Consider the following 16051-nt stretch of genomic DNA (forward strand, 5'->3'; position numbering starts at 1 on the left):
AGGCGGGCCCAAACTTTTTTGCAACATGCATTTTTTAATTATTTAATTTTTTTTTTCACCATGGCGTGCACGTTTTCGAGGCGGGGGTCAGTGTTTGGGGTCCGGGGGCTTGTGCATGCACGTGAAGGATGAGCATACGGGAGAAAGGGGCGCCCAGTATGGAATATATGCTTAGTTTTTGCATGGGATGACAGGTGCAATCATACCAGCACTAATGCACCGGATCCCATCAGAACTCCGAAGTTAAACGTGCTTGGGCGAGAGTAGTACTAAGATGGGTGACCTCTTGGGAAGTCCTCGTGTTGCACCCCCAAACTTTTTTGCAACGTGCATTTTTTAATTATTTAATTTTTTTTTCACCATGGCGTGCACGTTTTCGAGGCGGGCCCAAACTTTTTTGCAACGTGCATTTTTTAATTATTTAATTTTTTTTTTCACCATGGCGTGCACGTTTTCGAGGCGGGGGTCAGTGTTTGGGGTCCGGGGGCTTGTGCATGCACGTGAAGGATGAGCATACGGGAGAAAGGGGCGCCCAGTATGGAATATATGCTTAGTTTTTGCATGGGATGACGGGTGCGATCATACCAGCACTAATGCACCGGATCCCATCAGAACTCCGAAGTTAAACGTGCTTGGGCGAGAGTAGTACTAAGATGGGTGACCTCTTGGGAAGTCCTCGTGTTGCACCCCCAAACTTTTTTGCAACGTGCATTTTTTAATTATTTAATTTTTTTTTCACCATGGCGTGCACGTTTTCGAGGCGGGCCCAAACTTTTTTGCAACGTGCATTTTTTAATTATTTAATTTTTTTTTTCACCATGGCGTGCACGTTTTCGAGGCGGGGGTCAGTGTTTGGGGTCCGGGGGCTTGTGCATGCACGTGAAGGATGAGCATACGGGAGCAAGGGGCGCCCAGTATGGAATATATGCTTAGTTTTTGCATGGGATGACGGGTGCGATCATACCAGCACTAATGCACCGGATCCCATCAGAACTCCGAAGCTAAACGTGCTTGGGCGAGAGTAGTACTAAGATGGGTGACCTCTTGGGAAGTCCTCGTGTTGCCCCCCCAAACTTTTTTGCAACGTGGATTTTTTAATTATTTAATTTTTTTTTCACCATGGCGTGCACGTTTTCGAGGCGGGCCCAAACTTTTTTGCAACGTGCATTTTTTAATTATTTAATTTTTTTTTCACCATGGCGTGCACGTTTTCGAGGCGAGGGTCAGTGTTTGGGGTCTGGGGGCTTGTGCATGCACGTGAAGGATGAGCATATGGGAGAAAGGGGCGCCCAGTATGGAATATATGCTTAGTTTTTGCATGGGATGACGGGTGCGATCATACCAGCACTAATGCACCGGATCCCATCAGAACTCCGAAGTTAAACATGCTTGGACGAGAGTAGTACTAAGATGGGTGACCTCTTGGGAAGTCCTCGTGTTGCACCCCCAAACTTTTTTGCAACGTGCATTTTTTAATTATTTAATTTTTTTTTACCATGGCGTGCACGTTTTCGAGGCGGGCCCAAACTTTTTTGCAACGTGCATTTTTTAATTATTTAATTTTTTTTTTCACCATGGCGTGCACGTTTTCGAGGCGGGGGTCAGTGTTTGGGGTCCGGGGGCTTGTGCATGCACGTGAAGGATGAGCATACGGGAGAAAGGGGCGCCCAGTAAGGAATATATGCTTAGTTTTTGCATGGGATGACGGGTGCGATCATACCAGCACTAATGCACCGGATCCCATCAGAACTCCGAAGTTAAACGTGCTTGGGCGAGAGTAGTACTAAGATGGGTGACCTCTTGGGAAGTCCTCGTGTTGCACCCCCAAACTTTTTTGCAACGTGCATTTTTTAATTATTTAATTTTTTTTTCACCATGGCGTGCGAGTTTTCGAGGCGGGCCCAAACTTTTTTGCAACGTGCATTTTTTAATTATTTAATTTTTTTTTCACCATGGCGTGCACGTTTTCGAGGCGGGGGTCGGTGTTTGGGGTCCGGGGGCTTGTGCATGCACGTGAAGGATGAGCATACGAGAGAAAGGGGCGCCCAGTATGGAATATATGCTTAGTTTTTGCATGGGATGACGGGTGCGATCATACCAGCACTAATGCACCGGATCCCATCAGAACTCCGAAGTTAAACGTGTTTGGGCGAGAGTAGTACTAAGATGGGTGACCTCTTGGGAAGTCCTCGTGTTGCACCCCCAAAATTTTTTGCAACGTGCATTTTTTAATTATTTAATTTTTTTTTTCACCATGGCGTGCACGTTTTCGAGGCGGGGGTCAGTGTTTGGGGTCCGGGGGCTTGTGCATGCACGTGAAGGATGAGCATACGGGAGAAAGGGGCGCCCAGTATGGAATATATGCTTAGTTTTTGCATGGGATGACGGGTGCGATCATACCAGCACTAATGCACCGGATCCCATCAGAACTCCGAAGTCAAACGTGCTTGGGCGAGAGTAGTACTAAGATGGGTGACCTCTTGGGAAGTCCTCGTGTTGCACCCCCAAACTTTTTTGCAACGTGCATTTTTTAATTATTTAATTTTTTTTTCACCATGGCATGCACGTTTTCGAGGCGGGGGTCAGTGTTTGGGGTCCGGGGGCTTGTGCATGCACGTGAAGGATGAGCATACGGGAGAAAGGGGCGCCCAGTATGGAATATATGCTTAGTTTTTGCATGGGATGACGGGTGCGATCATACCAGCACTAATGCACCGGATCCCATCAGAACTCCGAAGCTAAACGTGCTTGGGCGAGAGTAGTACTAAGATGGGTGACCTCTTGGGAAGTCCTCGTGTTGCACCCCCAAACTTTTTTGCAACGTGCATTTTTTAATTATTTAATTTTTTTTTCACCATGGCGTGCGAGTTTTCGAGGCGGGCCCAAACTTTTTTGCAACGTGCATTTTTTAATTATTTAATTTTTTTTTCACCATGGCGTGCACGTTTTCGAGGCGGGGGTCGGTGTTTGGGGTCCGGGGGCTTGTGCATGCACTTGAAGGATGAGCATACGAGAGAAAGGGGCGCCCAGTATGGAATATATGCTTAGTTTTTGCATGGGATGACGGGTGCGATCATACCAGCACTAATGCACCGGATCCCATCAGAACTCCGAAGTTAAACGTGTTTGGGCGAGAGTAGTACTAAGATGGGTGACCTCTTGGGAAGTCCTCGTGTTGCACCCCCAAAATTTTTTGCAACGTGCATTTTTTAATTATTTAATTTTTTTTTTCACCATGGCGTGCACGTTTTCGAGGCGGGGGTCAGTGTTTGGGGTCCGGGGGCTTGTGCATGCACGTGAAGGATGAGCATACGGGAGAAAGGGGCGCCCAGTATGGAATATATGCTTAGTTTTTGCATGGGATGACGGGTGCGATCATACCAGCACTAATGCACCGGATCCCATCAGAACTCCGAAGTCAAACGTGCTTGGGCGAGAGTAGTACTAAGATGGGTGACCTCTTGGGAAGTCCTCGTGTTGCACCCCCAAACTTTTTTGCAACGTGCATTTTTTAATTATTTAATTTTTTTTTCACCATGGCATGCACGTTTTCGAGGCGGGGGTCAGTGTTTGGGGTCCGGGGGCTTGTGCATGCACGTGAAGGATGAGCATACGGGAGAAAGGGGCGCCCAGTATGGAATATATGCTTAGTTTTTGCATGGGATGACGGGTGCGATCATACCAGCACTAATGCACCGGATCCCATCAGAACTCCGAAGCTAAACGTGCTTGGGCGAGAGTAGTACTAAGATGGGTGACCTCTTGGGAAGTCCTCGTGTTGCACCCCCAAACTTTTTTGCAACGTGCATTTTTTAATTATTTAATTTTTTTTTCACCATGGCGTGCGAGTTTTCGAGGCGGGCCCAAACTTTTTTGCAACGTGCATTTTTTAATTATTTAATTTTTTTTTCACCATGGCGTGCACGTTTTCGAGGCGGGGGTCGGTGTTTGGGGTCCGGGGGCTTGTGCATGCACTTGAAGGATGAGCATACGAGAGAAAGGGGCGCCCAGTATGGAATATATGCTTAGTTTTTGCATGGGATGACGGGTGCGATCATACCAGCACTAATGCACCGGATCCCATCAGAACTCCGAAGTTAAACGTGTTTGGGCGAGAGTAGTACTAAGATGGGTGACCTCTTGGGAAGTCCTCGTGTTGCACCCCCAAAATTTTTTGCAACGTGCATTTTTTAATTATTTAATTTTTTTTTTCACCATGGCGTGCACGTTTTCGAGGCGGGGGTCAGTGTTTGGGGTCCGGGGGCTTGTGCATGCACGTGAAGGATGAGCATACGGGAGAAAGGGGCGCCCAGTATGGAATATATGCTTAGTTTTTGCATGGGATGACGGGTGCGATCATACCAGCACTAATGCACCGGATCCCATCAGAACTCCGAAGTCAAACGTGCTTGGGCGAGAGTAGTACTAAGATGGGTGACCTCTTGGGAAGTCCTCGTGTTGCACCCCCAAACTTTTTTGCAACGTGCATTTTTTAATTATTTAATTTTTTTTTCACCATGGCGTGCACGTTTTCGTGGCGGGCCAAACTTTTTTGCAACGTGCATTTTTTAATTATTTAATTTTTTTTTCACCATGGCGTGCACGTTTTCGAGGCGGGGGTCAGTGTTTGGGGTCCGGGGGCTTGTGCATGCACGTGAAGGATGAGCATACGGGAGAAAGGGGCGCCCAGTATGGAATATATGCTTAGTTTTTGCATGGGATGACGGGTGCGATCATACCAGCACTAATGCACCGGATCCCATCAGAACTCCGAAGTTAAACGTGTTTGGGCGAGAGTAGTACTAAGATGGGTGACCTCTTGGGAAGTCCTCGTGTTGCACCCCCAAACTTTTTTGCAACGTGCATTTTTTAATTATTTAATTTTTTTTTTCACCATGGCGTGCACGTTTTCGAGGCGGGCCCAAACTTTTTTGCAACGTGCATTTTTTAATTATTTAATTTTTTTTTTCACCATGGCGTGCACGTTTTCGAGGCGGGGGTCAGTGTTTGGGGTCCGGGGGCTTGTGCATGCACGTGAAGGATGAGCATACGGGAGAAAGGGGCGCCCAGTAAGGAATATATGCTTAGTTTTTGCATGGGATGACGGGTGCGATCATACCAGCACTAATGCACCGGATCCAATCAGAACTCCGAAGTTAAACGTGCTTGGGCGAGAGTAGTACTAAGATGGGTGACCTCTTGGGAAGTCCTCGTGTTGCACCCCCAAACTTTTTTGCAACGTGCATTTTTTAATTATTTAATTTTTTTTTCACCATGGCGTGCGAGTTTTCGAGGCGGGCCCAAACTTTTTTGCAACGTGCATTTTTTAATTATTTAATTTTTTTTTCACCATGGCGTGCACGTTTTCGAGGCGGGGGTCGGTGTTTGGGGTCCGGGGGCTTGTGCATGCACGTGAAGGATGAGCATACGAGAGAAAGGGGCGCCCAGTATGGAATATATGCTTAGTTTTTGCATGGGATGACGGGTGCGATCATACCAGCACTAATGCACCGGATCCCATCAGAACTCCGAAGTTAAACGTGTTTGGGCGAGAGTAGTACTAAGATGGGTGACCTCTTGGGAAGTCCTCGTGTTGCACCCCCAAAATTTTTTGCAACGTGCATTTTTTAATTATTTAATTTTTTTTTTCACCATGGCGTGCACGTTTTCGAGGCGGGGGTCAGTGTTTGGGGTCCGGGGGCTTGTGCATGCACGTGAAGGATGAGCATACGGGAGAAAGGGGCGCCCAGTATGGAATATATGCTTAGTTTTTGCATGGGATGACGGGTGCGATCATACCAGCACTAATGCACCGGATCCCATCAGAACTCCGAAGTCAAACGTGCTTGGGCGAGAGTAGTACTAAGATGGGTGACCTCTTGGGAAGTCCTCGTGTTGCACCCCCAAACTTTTTTGCAACGTGCATTTTTTAATTATTTAATTTTTTTTTCACCATGGCGTGCACGTTTTCGTGGCGGGCCAAACTTTTTTGCAACGTGCATTTTTTAATTATTTAATTTTTTTTTCACCATGGCGTGCACGTTTTCGAGGCGGGGGTCAGTGTTTGGGGTCCGGGGGCTTGTGCATGCACGTGAAGGATGAGCATACGGGAGAAAGGGGCGCCCAGTATGGAATATATGCTTAGTTTTTGCATGGGATGACGGGTGCGATCATACCAGCACTAATGCACCGGATCCCATCAGAACTCCGAAGTTAAACGTGCTTGGGCGAGAGTAGTACTAAGATGGGTGACCTCTTGGGAAGTCCTCGTGTTGCACCCCCAAACTTTTTTGCAACGTGCATTTTTTAATTATTTAATTTTTTTTTCACCATGGCGTGCGAGTTTTCGAGGCGGGCCCAAACTTTTTTGCAACGTGCATTTTTTAATTATTTAATTTTTTTTTCACCATGGCGTGCACGTTTTCGAGGCGGGGGTCGGTGTTTGGGGTCCGGGGGCTTGTGCATGCACTTGAAGGATGAGCATACGAGAGAAAGGGGCGCCCAGTATGGAATATATGCTTAGTTTTTGCATGGGATGACGGGTGCGATCATACCAGCACTAATGCACCGGATCCCATCAGAACTCCGAAGTTAAACGTGTTTGGGCGAGAGTAGTACTAAGATGGGTGACCTCTTGGGAAGTCCTCGTGTTGCACCCCCAAAATTTTTTGCAACGTGCATTTTTTAATTATTTAATTTTTTTTTTCACCATGGCGTGCACGTTTTCGAGGCGGGGGTCAGTGTTTGGGGTCCGGGGGCTTGTGCATGCACGTGAAGGATGAGCATACGGGAGAAAGGGGCGCCCAGTATGGAATATATGCTTAGTTTTTGCATGGGATGACGGGTGCGATCATACCAGCACTAATGCACCGGATCCCATCAGAACTCCGAAGTCAAACGTGCTTGGGCGAGAGTAGTACTAAGATGGGTGACCTCTTGGGAAGTCCTCGTGTTGCACCCCCAAACTTTTTTGCAACGTGCATTTTTTAATTATTTAATTTTTTTTTCACCATGGCGTGCACGTTTTCGTGGCGGGCCAAACTTTTTTGCAACGTGCATTTTTTAATTATTTAATTTTTTTTCACCATGGCGTGCACGTTTTCGAGGCGGGGGTCAGTGTTTGGGGTCCGGGGGCTTGTGCATGCACGTGAAGGATGAGCATACGGGAGAAAGGGGCGCCCAGTATGGAATATATGCTTAGTTTTTGCATGGGATGACGGGTGCGATCATACCAGCACTAATGCACCGGATCCCATCAGAACTCCGAAGTTAAACGTGTTTGGGCGAGAGTAGTACTAAGATGGGTGACCTCTTGGGAAGTCCTCGTGTTGCACCCCCAAACTTTTTTGCAACGTGCATTTTTTAATTATTTAATTTTTTTTTTCACCATGGCGTGCACGTTTACGAGGCGGGGGTCAGTGTTTGGGGTCCGGGGGCTTGTGCATGCACGTGAAGGATGAGCATACGGGAGAAAGGGGCGCCTAGTATGGAATATATGCTTAGTTTTTGCATGGGATGACGGGTGCGATCATACCAGCACTAATGCACCGGATCCCATCAGAACTCCGAAGTTAAACGTGCTTGGGCGAGAGTAGTACTAAGATGGGTGACCTCTTGGGAAGTCCTCGTGTTGCACCCCCAAACTTTTTTGCAACGTGCATTTTTTAATTATTTAATTTTTTTTCACCATGGCGTGCACGTTTTCGAGGCGGGCCCAAACTTTTTTGCAACGTGCATTTTTTAATTATTTAATTTTTTTTTTCACCATGGCGTGCACGTTTTCGAGGCGGGGGTCAGTGTTTGGGGTCCGGGGGCTTGTGCATGCACGTGAAGGATGAGCATACGGGAGAAAGGGGCGCCCAGTATGGAATATATGCTTAGTTTTTGCATGGGATGACGGGTGCGATCATACCAGCACTAATGCACCGGATCCCATCAGAACTCCGAAGTTAAACGTGCTTGGGCGAGAGTAGTACTAAGATGGGTGACCTCTTGGGAAGTCCTCGTGTTGCACCCCCAAACTTTTTTGCAACGTGCATTTTTTAATTATTTAATTTTTTTTCACCATGGCGTGCACGTTTTCGAGGCGGGCCCAAACTTTTTTGCAACATGCATTTTTTAATTATTTAATTTTTTTTTTCACCATGGCGTGCACGTTTTCGAGGCGGGGGTCAGTGTTTGGGGTCCGGGGGCTTGTGCATGCACGTGAAGGATGAGCATACGGGAGAAAGGGGCGCCCAGTATGGAATATATGCTTAGTTTTTGCATGGGATGACAGGTGCAATCATACCAGCACTAATGCACCGGATCCCATCAGAACTCCGAAGCTAAACGTGCTTGGGCGAGAGTAGTACTAAGATGGGTGACCTCTTGGGAAGTCCTCGTGTTGCACCCCCAAACTTTTTTGCAACGTGCATTTTCTAATTATTTAATTTTTTTTTCACCATGGCGTGCACGTTTTCGAGGCGGGCCCAAACTTTTTTGCAACGTGCATTTTTTAATTATTTAATTTTTTTTTTCACCATGGCGTGCACGTTTTCGAGGCGGGGGTCAGTGTTTGGGGTCCGGGGGCTTGTGCATGCACGTGAAGGATGAGCATACGGGAGAAAGGGGCGCCCAGTATGGAATATATGCTTAGTTTTTGCATGGGATGACGGGTGCGATCATACCAGCACTAATGCACCGGATCCCATCAGAACTCCGAAGTTAAACGTGCTTGGGCGAGAGTAGTACTAAGATGGGTGACCTCTTGGGAAGTCCTCGTGTTGCACCCCCAAACTTTTTTGCAACGTGCATTTTTTAATTATTTAATTTTTTTTTCACCATGGCGTGCACGTTTTCGAGGCGGGCCCAAACTTTTTTGCAACGTGCATTTTTTAATTATTTAATTTTTTTTTTCACCATGGCGTGCACGTTTTCGAGGCGGGGGTCAGTGTTTGGGGTCCGGGGGCTTGTGCATGCACGTGAAGGATGAGCATACGGGAGAAAGGGGCGCCCAGTATGGAATATATGCTTAGTTTTTGCATGGGATGACGGGTGCGATCATACCAGCACTAATGCACCGGATCCCATCAGAACTCCAAAGTTAAACGTGCTTGGGCGAGAGTAGTACTAAGATGGGTGACCTCTTGGGAAGTCCTCGTGCTGCACCCCCAAACTTTTTTGCAACGTGCATTTTTTAATTATTTAATTTTTTTTTCACCATGGCGTGCACGTTTTCGAGGCGGGCCCAAACTTTTTTGCAACGTGCATTTTTTAATTATTTAATTTTTTTTTTCACCATGGCGTGCACGTTTTCGAGGCGGGGGTCAGTGTTTGGGGTCCGGGGGCTTGTGCATGCACGTGAAGGATGAGCATACGGGAGAAAGGGGCGCCCAGTATGGAATATATGCTTAGTTTTTGCATGGGATGACGGGTGCGATCATACCAGCACTAATGCACCGGATCCCATCAGAACTCCGAAGATAAACGTGCTTGGGCGAGAGTAGTACTAAGATGGGTGACCTCTTGGGAAGTCCTCGTGTTGCACCCCCAAACTTTTTTGCAACGTGCATTTTTTAATTATTTAATTTTTTTTCACCATGGCGTGCACGTTTTCGAGGCGGGCCCAAACTTTTTTGCAACGTGCATTTTTTAATTATTTAATTTTTTTTTCACCATGGCGTGCACGTTTTCGAGGCGAGGGTCAGTGTTTGGGGTCTGGGGGCTTGTGCATGCACGTGAAGGATGAGCATATGGGAGAAAGGGGCGCCAAGTATGGAATATATGCTTAGTTTTTGCCTGGGATGACGGGTGCGATCATACCAGCACTAATGCACCGGATCCCATCAGAACTCCGAAGTTAAACATGCTTGGGCGAGAGTAGTACTAAGATGGGTGACCTCTTGGGAAGTCCTCGTGTTGCACCCCCAAACTTTTTTGCAACGTGCATTTTTTAATTATTTAATTTTTTTTTACCATGGCGTGCACGTTTTCGAGGCGGGCCCAAACTTTTTTGCAACGTGCATTTTTTAATTATTTAATTTTTTTTTTCACCATGGCGTGCACGTTTTCGAGGCGGGGGTCAGTGTTTGGGGTCCGGGGGCTTGTGCATGCACGTGAAGGATGAGCATACGGGAGAAAGGGGCGCCCAGTAAGGAATATATGCTTAGTTTTTGCATGGGATGACGGGTGCGATCATACCAGCACTAATGCACCGGATCCCATCAGAACTCCGAAGTTAAACGTGCTTGGGCGAGAGTAGTACTAAGATGGGTGACCTCTTGGGAAGCCCTCGTGTTGCACCCCCAAACTTTTTTGCAACGTGCATTTTTTAATTATTTAATTTTTTTTTCACCATGGCGTGCGAGTTTTCGAGGCGGGCCCAAACTTTTTTGCAACGTGCATTTTTTAATTATTTAATTTTTTTTTCACCATGGCGTGCACGTTTTCGAGGCGGGGGTCGGTGTTTGGGGTCCGGGGGCTTGTGCATGCACGTGAAGGATGAGCATACGAGAGAAAGGGGCGCCCAGTATGGAATATATGCTTAGTTTTTGCATGGGATGACGGGTGCGATCATACCAGCACTAATGCACCGGATCCCATCAGAACTCCGAAGTTAAACGTGTTTGGGCGAGAGTAGTACTAAGATGGGTGACCTCTTGGGAAGTCCTCGTGTTGCACCCCCAAAATTTTTTGCAACGTGCATTTTTTAATTATTTAATTTTTTTTTTCACCATGGCGTGCACGTTTTCGAGGCGGGGGTCAGTGTTTGGGGTCCGGGGGCTTGTGCATGCACGTGAAGGATGAGCATACGGGAGAAAGGGGCGCCCAGTATGGAATATATGCTTAGTTTTTGCATGGGATGACGGGTGCGATCATACCAGCACTAATGCACCGGATCCCATCAGAACTCCGAAGTTAAACGTGTTTGGGCGAGAGTAGTACTAAGATGGGTGACCTCTTGGGAAGTCCTCGTGTTGCACCCCCAAACTTTTTTGCAACGTGCATTTTTTAATTATTTAATTTTTTTTTTCACCATGGCGTGCACGTTTTCGAGGCGGGCCCAAACTTTTTTGCAACGTGCATTTTTTAATTATTTAATTTTTTTTTTCACCATGGCGTGCACGTTTTCGAGGCGGGGGTCAGTGTTTGGGGTCCGGGGGCTTGTGCATGCACGTGAAGGATGAGCATACGGGAGAAAGGGGCGCCCAGTAAGGAATATATGCTTAGTTTTTGCATGGGATGACGGGTGCGATCATACCAGCACTAATGCACCGGATCCCATCAGAACTCCGAAGTTAAACGTGCTTGGGCGAGAGTAGTACTAAGATGGGTGACCTCTTGGGAAGTCCTCGTGTTGCACCCCCAAACTTTTTTGCAACGTGCATTTTTTAATTATTTAATTTTTTTTTCACCATGGCGTGCGAGTTTTCGAGGCGGGCCCAAACTTTTTTGCAACGTGCATTTTTTAATTATTTAATTTTTTTTTCACCATGGCGTGCACGTTTTCGAGGCGGGGGTCGGTGTTTGGGGTCCGGGGGCTTGTGCATGCACGTGAAGGATGAGCATACGAGAGAAAGGGGCGCCCAGTATGGAATATATGCTTAGTTTTTGCATGGGATGACGGGTGCGATCATACCAGCACTAATGCACCGGATCCCATCAGAACTCCGAAGTTAAACGTGTTTGGGCGAGAGTAGTACTAAGATGGGTGACCTCTTGGGAAGTCCTCGTGTTGCACCCCCAAAATTTTTTGCAACGTGCATTTTTTAATTATTTAATTTTTTTTTTCACCATGGCGTGCACGTTTTCGAGGCGGGGGTCAGTGTTTGGGGTCCGGGGGCTTGTGCATGCACGTGAAGGATGAGCATACGGGAGAAAGGGGCGCCCAGTATGGAATATATGCTTAGTTTTTGCATGGGATGACGGGTGCGATCATACCAGCACTAATGCACCGGATCCCATCAGAACTCCGAAGTCAAACGTGCTTGGGCGAGAGTAGTACTAAGATGGGTGACCTCTTGGGAAGTCCTCGTGTTGCACCCCCAAACTTTTTTGCAACGTGCATTTTTTAATTATTTAATTTTTTTTTCACCATGGCGTGCACGTTTTCGTGGCGGGCCAAACTTTTTTGCAACGTGCATTTTTTAATTATTTAATTTTTTTTTCACCATGGCGTGCACGTTTTCGAGGCGGGGGTCAGTGTTTGGGGTCCGGGGGCTTGTGCATGCACGTGAAGGATGAGCATACGGGAGAAAGGGGCGCCCAGTATGGAATATATGCTTAGTTTTTGCATGGGATGACGGGTGCGATCATACCAGCACTAATGCACCGGATCCCATCAGAACTCCGAAGTTAAACGTGCTTGGGCGAGAGTAGTACTAAGATGGGTGACCTCTTGGGAAGTCCTCGTGTTGCACCCCCAAACTTTTTTGCAACGTGCATTTTTTAATTATTTAATTTTTTTTTCACCATGGCGTGCGAGTTTTCGAGGCGGGCCCAAACTTTTTTGCAACGTGCATTTTTTAATTATTTAATTTTTTTTTCACCATGGCGTGCACGTTTTCGAGGCGGGGGTCGGTGTTTGGGGTCCGGGGGCTTGTGCATGCACTTGAAGGATGAGCATACGAGAGAAAGGGGCGCCCAGTATGGAATATATGCTTAGTTTTTGCATGGGATGACGGGTGCGATCATACCAGCACTAATGCACCGGATCCCATCAGAACTCCGAAGTTAAACGTGTTTGGGCGAGAGTAGTACTAAGATGGGTGACCTCTTGGGAAGTCCTCGTGTTGCACCCCCAAAATTTTTTGCAACGTGCATTTTTTAATTATTTAATTTTTTTTTTCACCATGGCGTGCACGTTTTCGAGGCGGGGGTCAGTGTTTGGGGTCCGGGGGCTTGTGCATGCACGTGAAGGATGAGCATACGGGAGAAAGGGGCGCCCAGTATGGAATATATGCTTAGTTTTTGCATGGGATGACGGGTGCGATCATACCAGCACTAATGCACCGGATCCCATCAGAACTCCGAAGTCAAACGTGCTTGGGCGAGAGTAGTACTAAGATGGGTGACCTCTTGGGAAGTCCTCGTGTTGCACCCCCAAACTTTTTTGCAACGTGCATTTTTTAATTATTTAATTTTTTTTTCACCATGGCGTGCACGTTTTCGTGGCGGGCCAAACTTTTTTGCAACGTGCATTTTTTAATTATTTAATTTTTTTTCACCATGGCGTGCACGTTTTCGAGGCGGGGGTCAGTGTTTGGGGTCCGGGGGCTTGTGCATGCACGTGAAGGATGAGCATACGGGAGAAAGGGGCGCCCAGTATGGAATATATGCTTAGTTTTTGCATGGGATGACGGGTGCGATCATACCAGCACTAATGCACCGGATCCCATCAGAACTCCGAAGTTAAACGTGTTTGGGCGAGAGTAGTACTAAGATGGGTGACCTCTTGGGAAGTCCTCGTGTTGCACCCCCAAACTTTTTTGCAACGTGCATTTTTTAATTATTTAATTTTTTTTTTCACCATGGCGTGCACGTTTACGAGGCGGGGGTCAGTGTTTGGGGTCCGGGGGCTTGTGCATGCACGTGAAGGATGAGCATACGGGAGAAAGGGGCGCCTAGTATGGAATATATGCTTAGTTTTTGCATGGGATGACGGGTGCGATCATACCAGCACTAATGCACCGGATCCCATCAGAACTCCGAAGTTAAACGTGCTTGGGCGAGAGTAGTACTAAGATGGGTGACCTCTTGGGAAGTCCTCGTGTTGCACCCCCAAACTTTTTTGCAACGTGCATTTTTTAATTATTTAATTTTTTTTCACCATGGCGTGCACGTTTTCGAGGCGGGCCCAAACTTTTTTGCAACGTGCATTTTTTAATTATTTAATTTTTTTTTTCACCATGGCGTGCACGTTTTCGAGGCGGGGGTCAGTGTTTGGGGTCCGGGGGCTTGTGCATGCACGTGAAGGATGAGCATACGGGAGAAAGGGGCGCCCAGTATGGAATATATGCTTAGTTTTTGCATGGGATGACGGGTGCGATCATACCAGCACTAATGCACCGGATCCCATCAGAACTCCGAAGTTAAACGTGCTTGGGCGAGAGTAGTACTAAGATGGGTGACCTCTTGGGAAGTCCTCGTGTTGCACCCCCAAACTTTTTTGCAACGTGCATTTTTTAATTATTTAATTTTTTTTCACCATGGCGTGCACGTTTTCGAGGCGGGCCCAAACTTTTTTGCAACATGCATTTTTTAATTATTTAATTTTTTTTTTCACCATGGCGTGCACGTTTTCGAGGCGGGGGTCAGTGTTTGGGGTCCGGGGGCTTGTGCATGCACGTGAAGGATGAGCATACGGGAGAAAGGGGCGCCCAGTATGGAATATATGCTTAGTTTTTGCATGGGATGACAGGTGCAATCATACCAGCACTAATGCACCGGATCCCATCAGAACTCCGAAGCTAAACGTGCTTGGGCGAGAGTAGTACTAAGATGGGTGACCTCTTGGGAAGTCCTCGTGTTGCACCCCCAAACTTTTTTGCAACCTGCATTTTTTAATTATTTAATTTTTTTTTCACCATGGCGTGCACGTTTTCGAGGCGGGCCCAAACTTTTTTGCAACGTGCATTTTTTAATTATTTAATTTTTTTTTTCACCATGGCGTGCACGTTTTCGAGGCGGGGGTCAGTGTTTGGGGTCCGGGGGCTTGTGCATGCACGTGAAGGATGAGCATACGGGAGAAAGGGGCGCCCAGTATGGAATATATGCTTAGTTTTTGCATGGGATGACGGGTGCGATCATACCAGCACTAATGCACCGGATCCCATCAGAACTCCGAAGTTAAACGTGCTTGGGCGAGAGTAGTACTAAGATGGGTGACCTCTTGGGAAGTCCTCGTGTTGCACCCCCAAACTTTTTTGCAACGTGCATTTTTTAATTATTTAATTTTTTTTTCACCATGGCGTGCACGTTTTCGAGGCGGGCCCAAACTTTTTTGCAACGTGCATTTTTTAATTATTTAATTTTTTTTTTCACCATGGCGTGCACGTTTTCGAGGCGGGGGTCAGTGTTTGGGGTCCGGGGGCTTGTGCATGCACGTGAAGGATGAGCATACGGGAGAAAGGGGCGCCCAGTATGGAATATATGCTTAGTTTTTGCATGGGATGACGGGTGCGATCATACCAGCACTAATGCACCGGATCCCATCAGAACTCCGAAGATAAACGTGCTTGGGCGAGAGTAGTACTAAGATGGGTGACCTCTTGGGAAGTCCTCGTGTTGCACCCCCAAACTTTTTTGCAACGTGCATTTTTTAATTATTTAATTTTTTTTCACCATGGCGTGCACGTTTTCGAGGCGGGCCCAAACTTTTTTGCAACGTGCATTTTTTAATTATTTAATTTTTTTTTCACCATGGCGTGCACGTTTTCGAGGCGAGGGTCAGTGTTTGGGGTCTGGGGGCTTGTGCATGCACGTGAAGGATGAGCATATGGGAGAAAAGGGCGCCCAGTATGGAATATATGCTTAGTTTTTGCCTGGGATGACGGGTGCGATCATACCAGCACTAATGCACCGGATCCCATCAGAACTCCGAAGTTAAACATGCTTGGGCGAGAGTAGTACTAAGATGGGTGACCTCTTGGGAAGTCCTCGTGTTGCACCCCCAAACTTTTTTGCAACGTGCATTTTTTAATTATTTAATTTTTTTTTACCATGGCGTGCACGTTTTCGAGGCGGGCCCAAACTTTTTTGCAACGTGCATTTTTTAATTATTTAATTTTTTTTTTCACCATGGCGTGCACGTTTTCGAGGCGGGGGTCAGTGTTTGGGGTCCGGGGGCTTGTGCATGCACGTGAAGGATGAGCATACGGGAGAAAGGGGCGCCCAGTAAGGAATATATGCTTAGTTTTTGCATGAGATGACGGGTGCGATCATACCAGCACTAATGCACCGGATCCCATCAGAACTCCGAAGTTAAACGTGCTTGGGCGAGAGTAGTACTAAGATGGGTGACCTCTTGGGAAGCCCTCGTGTTGCACCCCCAAACTTTTTTGCAACGTGC

The 16051-nt window shown here is 47.1% G+C and overlaps 45 non-coding genes across 45 annotated transcripts; all 45 read left to right on the plus strand.

Annotated features, from left to right (window-relative positions):
* The first annotated feature begins 192 nt into the window (after positions 1–192).
* Positions 193–311, plus strand: LOC136212984 (5S ribosomal RNA). The gene has a single exon (XR_010680119.1). It is a non-coding gene; the product is annotated as a 5S ribosomal RNA (ribosomal RNA).
* Positions 312–571: 260 nt separating this feature from the next.
* LOC136211462 (5S ribosomal RNA) lies at positions 572–690 on the plus strand. The gene has a single exon (XR_010678664.1). It is a non-coding gene; the product is annotated as a 5S ribosomal RNA (ribosomal RNA).
* A 260-nt stretch (positions 691–950) lies between these two features.
* On the plus strand, positions 951–1069 carry LOC136213557 (5S ribosomal RNA). Its single transcript, XR_010680661.1, has one exon. It is a non-coding gene; the product is annotated as a 5S ribosomal RNA (ribosomal RNA).
* Positions 1070–1328: 259 nt separating this feature from the next.
* On the plus strand, positions 1329–1447 carry LOC136214384 (5S ribosomal RNA). The gene has a single exon (XR_010681472.1). It is a non-coding gene; the product is annotated as a 5S ribosomal RNA (ribosomal RNA).
* Positions 1448–1706: 259 nt separating this feature from the next.
* On the plus strand, positions 1707–1825 carry LOC136211463 (5S ribosomal RNA). The gene has a single exon (XR_010678665.1). It is a non-coding gene; the product is annotated as a 5S ribosomal RNA (ribosomal RNA).
* A 259-nt stretch (positions 1826–2084) lies between these two features.
* LOC136212451 (5S ribosomal RNA) lies at positions 2085–2203 on the plus strand. The gene has a single exon (XR_010679608.1). It is a non-coding gene; the product is annotated as a 5S ribosomal RNA (ribosomal RNA).
* A 183-nt stretch (positions 2204–2386) lies between these two features.
* On the plus strand, positions 2387–2505 carry LOC136212216 (5S ribosomal RNA). Its single transcript, XR_010679384.1, has one exon. It is a non-coding gene; the product is annotated as a 5S ribosomal RNA (ribosomal RNA).
* A 182-nt stretch (positions 2506–2687) lies between these two features.
* Positions 2688–2806, plus strand: LOC136211778 (5S ribosomal RNA). The gene has a single exon (XR_010678969.1). It is a non-coding gene; the product is annotated as a 5S ribosomal RNA (ribosomal RNA).
* Positions 2807–3065: 259 nt separating this feature from the next.
* Positions 3066–3184, plus strand: LOC136212453 (5S ribosomal RNA). The gene has a single exon (XR_010679609.1). It is a non-coding gene; the product is annotated as a 5S ribosomal RNA (ribosomal RNA).
* Positions 3185–3367: 183 nt separating this feature from the next.
* On the plus strand, positions 3368–3486 carry LOC136212217 (5S ribosomal RNA). Its single transcript, XR_010679385.1, has one exon. It is a non-coding gene; the product is annotated as a 5S ribosomal RNA (ribosomal RNA).
* A 182-nt stretch (positions 3487–3668) lies between these two features.
* LOC136211780 (5S ribosomal RNA) lies at positions 3669–3787 on the plus strand. The gene has a single exon (XR_010678971.1). It is a non-coding gene; the product is annotated as a 5S ribosomal RNA (ribosomal RNA).
* A 259-nt stretch (positions 3788–4046) lies between these two features.
* On the plus strand, positions 4047–4165 carry LOC136212454 (5S ribosomal RNA). The gene has a single exon (XR_010679610.1). It is a non-coding gene; the product is annotated as a 5S ribosomal RNA (ribosomal RNA).
* A 183-nt stretch (positions 4166–4348) lies between these two features.
* On the plus strand, positions 4349–4467 carry LOC136212218 (5S ribosomal RNA). The gene has a single exon (XR_010679386.1). It is a non-coding gene; the product is annotated as a 5S ribosomal RNA (ribosomal RNA).
* A 258-nt stretch (positions 4468–4725) lies between these two features.
* LOC136212455 (5S ribosomal RNA) lies at positions 4726–4844 on the plus strand. Its single transcript, XR_010679611.1, has one exon. It is a non-coding gene; the product is annotated as a 5S ribosomal RNA (ribosomal RNA).
* A 261-nt stretch (positions 4845–5105) lies between these two features.
* LOC136213889 (5S ribosomal RNA) lies at positions 5106–5224 on the plus strand. The gene has a single exon (XR_010680989.1). It is a non-coding gene; the product is annotated as a 5S ribosomal RNA (ribosomal RNA).
* Positions 5225–5483: 259 nt separating this feature from the next.
* LOC136212456 (5S ribosomal RNA) lies at positions 5484–5602 on the plus strand. Its single transcript, XR_010679612.1, has one exon. It is a non-coding gene; the product is annotated as a 5S ribosomal RNA (ribosomal RNA).
* A 183-nt stretch (positions 5603–5785) lies between these two features.
* LOC136212219 (5S ribosomal RNA) lies at positions 5786–5904 on the plus strand. Its single transcript, XR_010679387.1, has one exon. It is a non-coding gene; the product is annotated as a 5S ribosomal RNA (ribosomal RNA).
* Positions 5905–6162: 258 nt separating this feature from the next.
* Positions 6163–6281, plus strand: LOC136211464 (5S ribosomal RNA). The gene has a single exon (XR_010678666.1). It is a non-coding gene; the product is annotated as a 5S ribosomal RNA (ribosomal RNA).
* A 259-nt stretch (positions 6282–6540) lies between these two features.
* LOC136212457 (5S ribosomal RNA) lies at positions 6541–6659 on the plus strand. Its single transcript, XR_010679613.1, has one exon. It is a non-coding gene; the product is annotated as a 5S ribosomal RNA (ribosomal RNA).
* Positions 6660–6842: 183 nt separating this feature from the next.
* On the plus strand, positions 6843–6961 carry LOC136212220 (5S ribosomal RNA). The gene has a single exon (XR_010679388.1). It is a non-coding gene; the product is annotated as a 5S ribosomal RNA (ribosomal RNA).
* Positions 6962–7218: 257 nt separating this feature from the next.
* On the plus strand, positions 7219–7337 carry LOC136212458 (5S ribosomal RNA). Its single transcript, XR_010679614.1, has one exon. It is a non-coding gene; the product is annotated as a 5S ribosomal RNA (ribosomal RNA).
* A 183-nt stretch (positions 7338–7520) lies between these two features.
* Positions 7521–7639, plus strand: LOC136211466 (5S ribosomal RNA). The gene has a single exon (XR_010678667.1). It is a non-coding gene; the product is annotated as a 5S ribosomal RNA (ribosomal RNA).
* Positions 7640–7898: 259 nt separating this feature from the next.
* LOC136211467 (5S ribosomal RNA) lies at positions 7899–8017 on the plus strand. Its single transcript, XR_010678668.1, has one exon. It is a non-coding gene; the product is annotated as a 5S ribosomal RNA (ribosomal RNA).
* A 259-nt stretch (positions 8018–8276) lies between these two features.
* Positions 8277–8395, plus strand: LOC136213529 (5S ribosomal RNA). Its single transcript, XR_010680635.1, has one exon. It is a non-coding gene; the product is annotated as a 5S ribosomal RNA (ribosomal RNA).
* A 260-nt stretch (positions 8396–8655) lies between these two features.
* On the plus strand, positions 8656–8774 carry LOC136211468 (5S ribosomal RNA). The gene has a single exon (XR_010678669.1). It is a non-coding gene; the product is annotated as a 5S ribosomal RNA (ribosomal RNA).
* A 260-nt stretch (positions 8775–9034) lies between these two features.
* On the plus strand, positions 9035–9153 carry LOC136214388 (5S ribosomal RNA). The gene has a single exon (XR_010681476.1). It is a non-coding gene; the product is annotated as a 5S ribosomal RNA (ribosomal RNA).
* Positions 9154–9413: 260 nt separating this feature from the next.
* Positions 9414–9532, plus strand: LOC136212950 (5S ribosomal RNA). Its single transcript, XR_010680088.1, has one exon. It is a non-coding gene; the product is annotated as a 5S ribosomal RNA (ribosomal RNA).
* Positions 9533–9790: 258 nt separating this feature from the next.
* LOC136213386 (5S ribosomal RNA) lies at positions 9791–9909 on the plus strand. The gene has a single exon (XR_010680501.1). It is a non-coding gene; the product is annotated as a 5S ribosomal RNA (ribosomal RNA).
* Positions 9910–10168: 259 nt separating this feature from the next.
* LOC136211683 (5S ribosomal RNA) lies at positions 10169–10287 on the plus strand. Its single transcript, XR_010678878.1, has one exon. It is a non-coding gene; the product is annotated as a 5S ribosomal RNA (ribosomal RNA).
* Positions 10288–10546: 259 nt separating this feature from the next.
* LOC136212460 (5S ribosomal RNA) lies at positions 10547–10665 on the plus strand. Its single transcript, XR_010679616.1, has one exon. It is a non-coding gene; the product is annotated as a 5S ribosomal RNA (ribosomal RNA).
* A 183-nt stretch (positions 10666–10848) lies between these two features.
* LOC136212461 (5S ribosomal RNA) lies at positions 10849–10967 on the plus strand. Its single transcript, XR_010679617.1, has one exon. It is a non-coding gene; the product is annotated as a 5S ribosomal RNA (ribosomal RNA).
* A 261-nt stretch (positions 10968–11228) lies between these two features.
* On the plus strand, positions 11229–11347 carry LOC136211469 (5S ribosomal RNA). Its single transcript, XR_010678670.1, has one exon. It is a non-coding gene; the product is annotated as a 5S ribosomal RNA (ribosomal RNA).
* A 259-nt stretch (positions 11348–11606) lies between these two features.
* On the plus strand, positions 11607–11725 carry LOC136212462 (5S ribosomal RNA). Its single transcript, XR_010679618.1, has one exon. It is a non-coding gene; the product is annotated as a 5S ribosomal RNA (ribosomal RNA).
* Positions 11726–11908: 183 nt separating this feature from the next.
* Positions 11909–12027, plus strand: LOC136212222 (5S ribosomal RNA). Its single transcript, XR_010679390.1, has one exon. It is a non-coding gene; the product is annotated as a 5S ribosomal RNA (ribosomal RNA).
* Positions 12028–12285: 258 nt separating this feature from the next.
* Positions 12286–12404, plus strand: LOC136211471 (5S ribosomal RNA). Its single transcript, XR_010678672.1, has one exon. It is a non-coding gene; the product is annotated as a 5S ribosomal RNA (ribosomal RNA).
* A 259-nt stretch (positions 12405–12663) lies between these two features.
* On the plus strand, positions 12664–12782 carry LOC136212463 (5S ribosomal RNA). The gene has a single exon (XR_010679619.1). It is a non-coding gene; the product is annotated as a 5S ribosomal RNA (ribosomal RNA).
* Positions 12783–12965: 183 nt separating this feature from the next.
* LOC136212224 (5S ribosomal RNA) lies at positions 12966–13084 on the plus strand. The gene has a single exon (XR_010679391.1). It is a non-coding gene; the product is annotated as a 5S ribosomal RNA (ribosomal RNA).
* A 257-nt stretch (positions 13085–13341) lies between these two features.
* LOC136212464 (5S ribosomal RNA) lies at positions 13342–13460 on the plus strand. Its single transcript, XR_010679620.1, has one exon. It is a non-coding gene; the product is annotated as a 5S ribosomal RNA (ribosomal RNA).
* A 183-nt stretch (positions 13461–13643) lies between these two features.
* Positions 13644–13762, plus strand: LOC136211472 (5S ribosomal RNA). Its single transcript, XR_010678673.1, has one exon. It is a non-coding gene; the product is annotated as a 5S ribosomal RNA (ribosomal RNA).
* A 259-nt stretch (positions 13763–14021) lies between these two features.
* LOC136211473 (5S ribosomal RNA) lies at positions 14022–14140 on the plus strand. The gene has a single exon (XR_010678674.1). It is a non-coding gene; the product is annotated as a 5S ribosomal RNA (ribosomal RNA).
* Positions 14141–14399: 259 nt separating this feature from the next.
* Positions 14400–14518, plus strand: LOC136213531 (5S ribosomal RNA). The gene has a single exon (XR_010680636.1). It is a non-coding gene; the product is annotated as a 5S ribosomal RNA (ribosomal RNA).
* A 260-nt stretch (positions 14519–14778) lies between these two features.
* LOC136211474 (5S ribosomal RNA) lies at positions 14779–14897 on the plus strand. Its single transcript, XR_010678675.1, has one exon. It is a non-coding gene; the product is annotated as a 5S ribosomal RNA (ribosomal RNA).
* A 260-nt stretch (positions 14898–15157) lies between these two features.
* Positions 15158–15276, plus strand: LOC136212952 (5S ribosomal RNA). Its single transcript, XR_010680089.1, has one exon. It is a non-coding gene; the product is annotated as a 5S ribosomal RNA (ribosomal RNA).
* A 258-nt stretch (positions 15277–15534) lies between these two features.
* Positions 15535–15653, plus strand: LOC136213387 (5S ribosomal RNA). The gene has a single exon (XR_010680502.1). It is a non-coding gene; the product is annotated as a 5S ribosomal RNA (ribosomal RNA).
* Positions 15654–15912: 259 nt separating this feature from the next.
* On the plus strand, positions 15913–16031 carry LOC136211685 (5S ribosomal RNA). Its single transcript, XR_010678880.1, has one exon. It is a non-coding gene; the product is annotated as a 5S ribosomal RNA (ribosomal RNA).
* The last annotated feature ends 20 nt before the right edge of the window (positions 16032–16051 follow it).

This window comes from Euphorbia lathyris, chromosome 1 (genome assembly GCF_963576675.1).
Source record: "Euphorbia lathyris chromosome 1, ddEupLath1.1, whole genome shotgun sequence".
Lineage (NCBI taxonomy): Eukaryota > Viridiplantae > Streptophyta > Magnoliopsida > Malpighiales > Euphorbiaceae > Euphorbia > Euphorbia lathyris.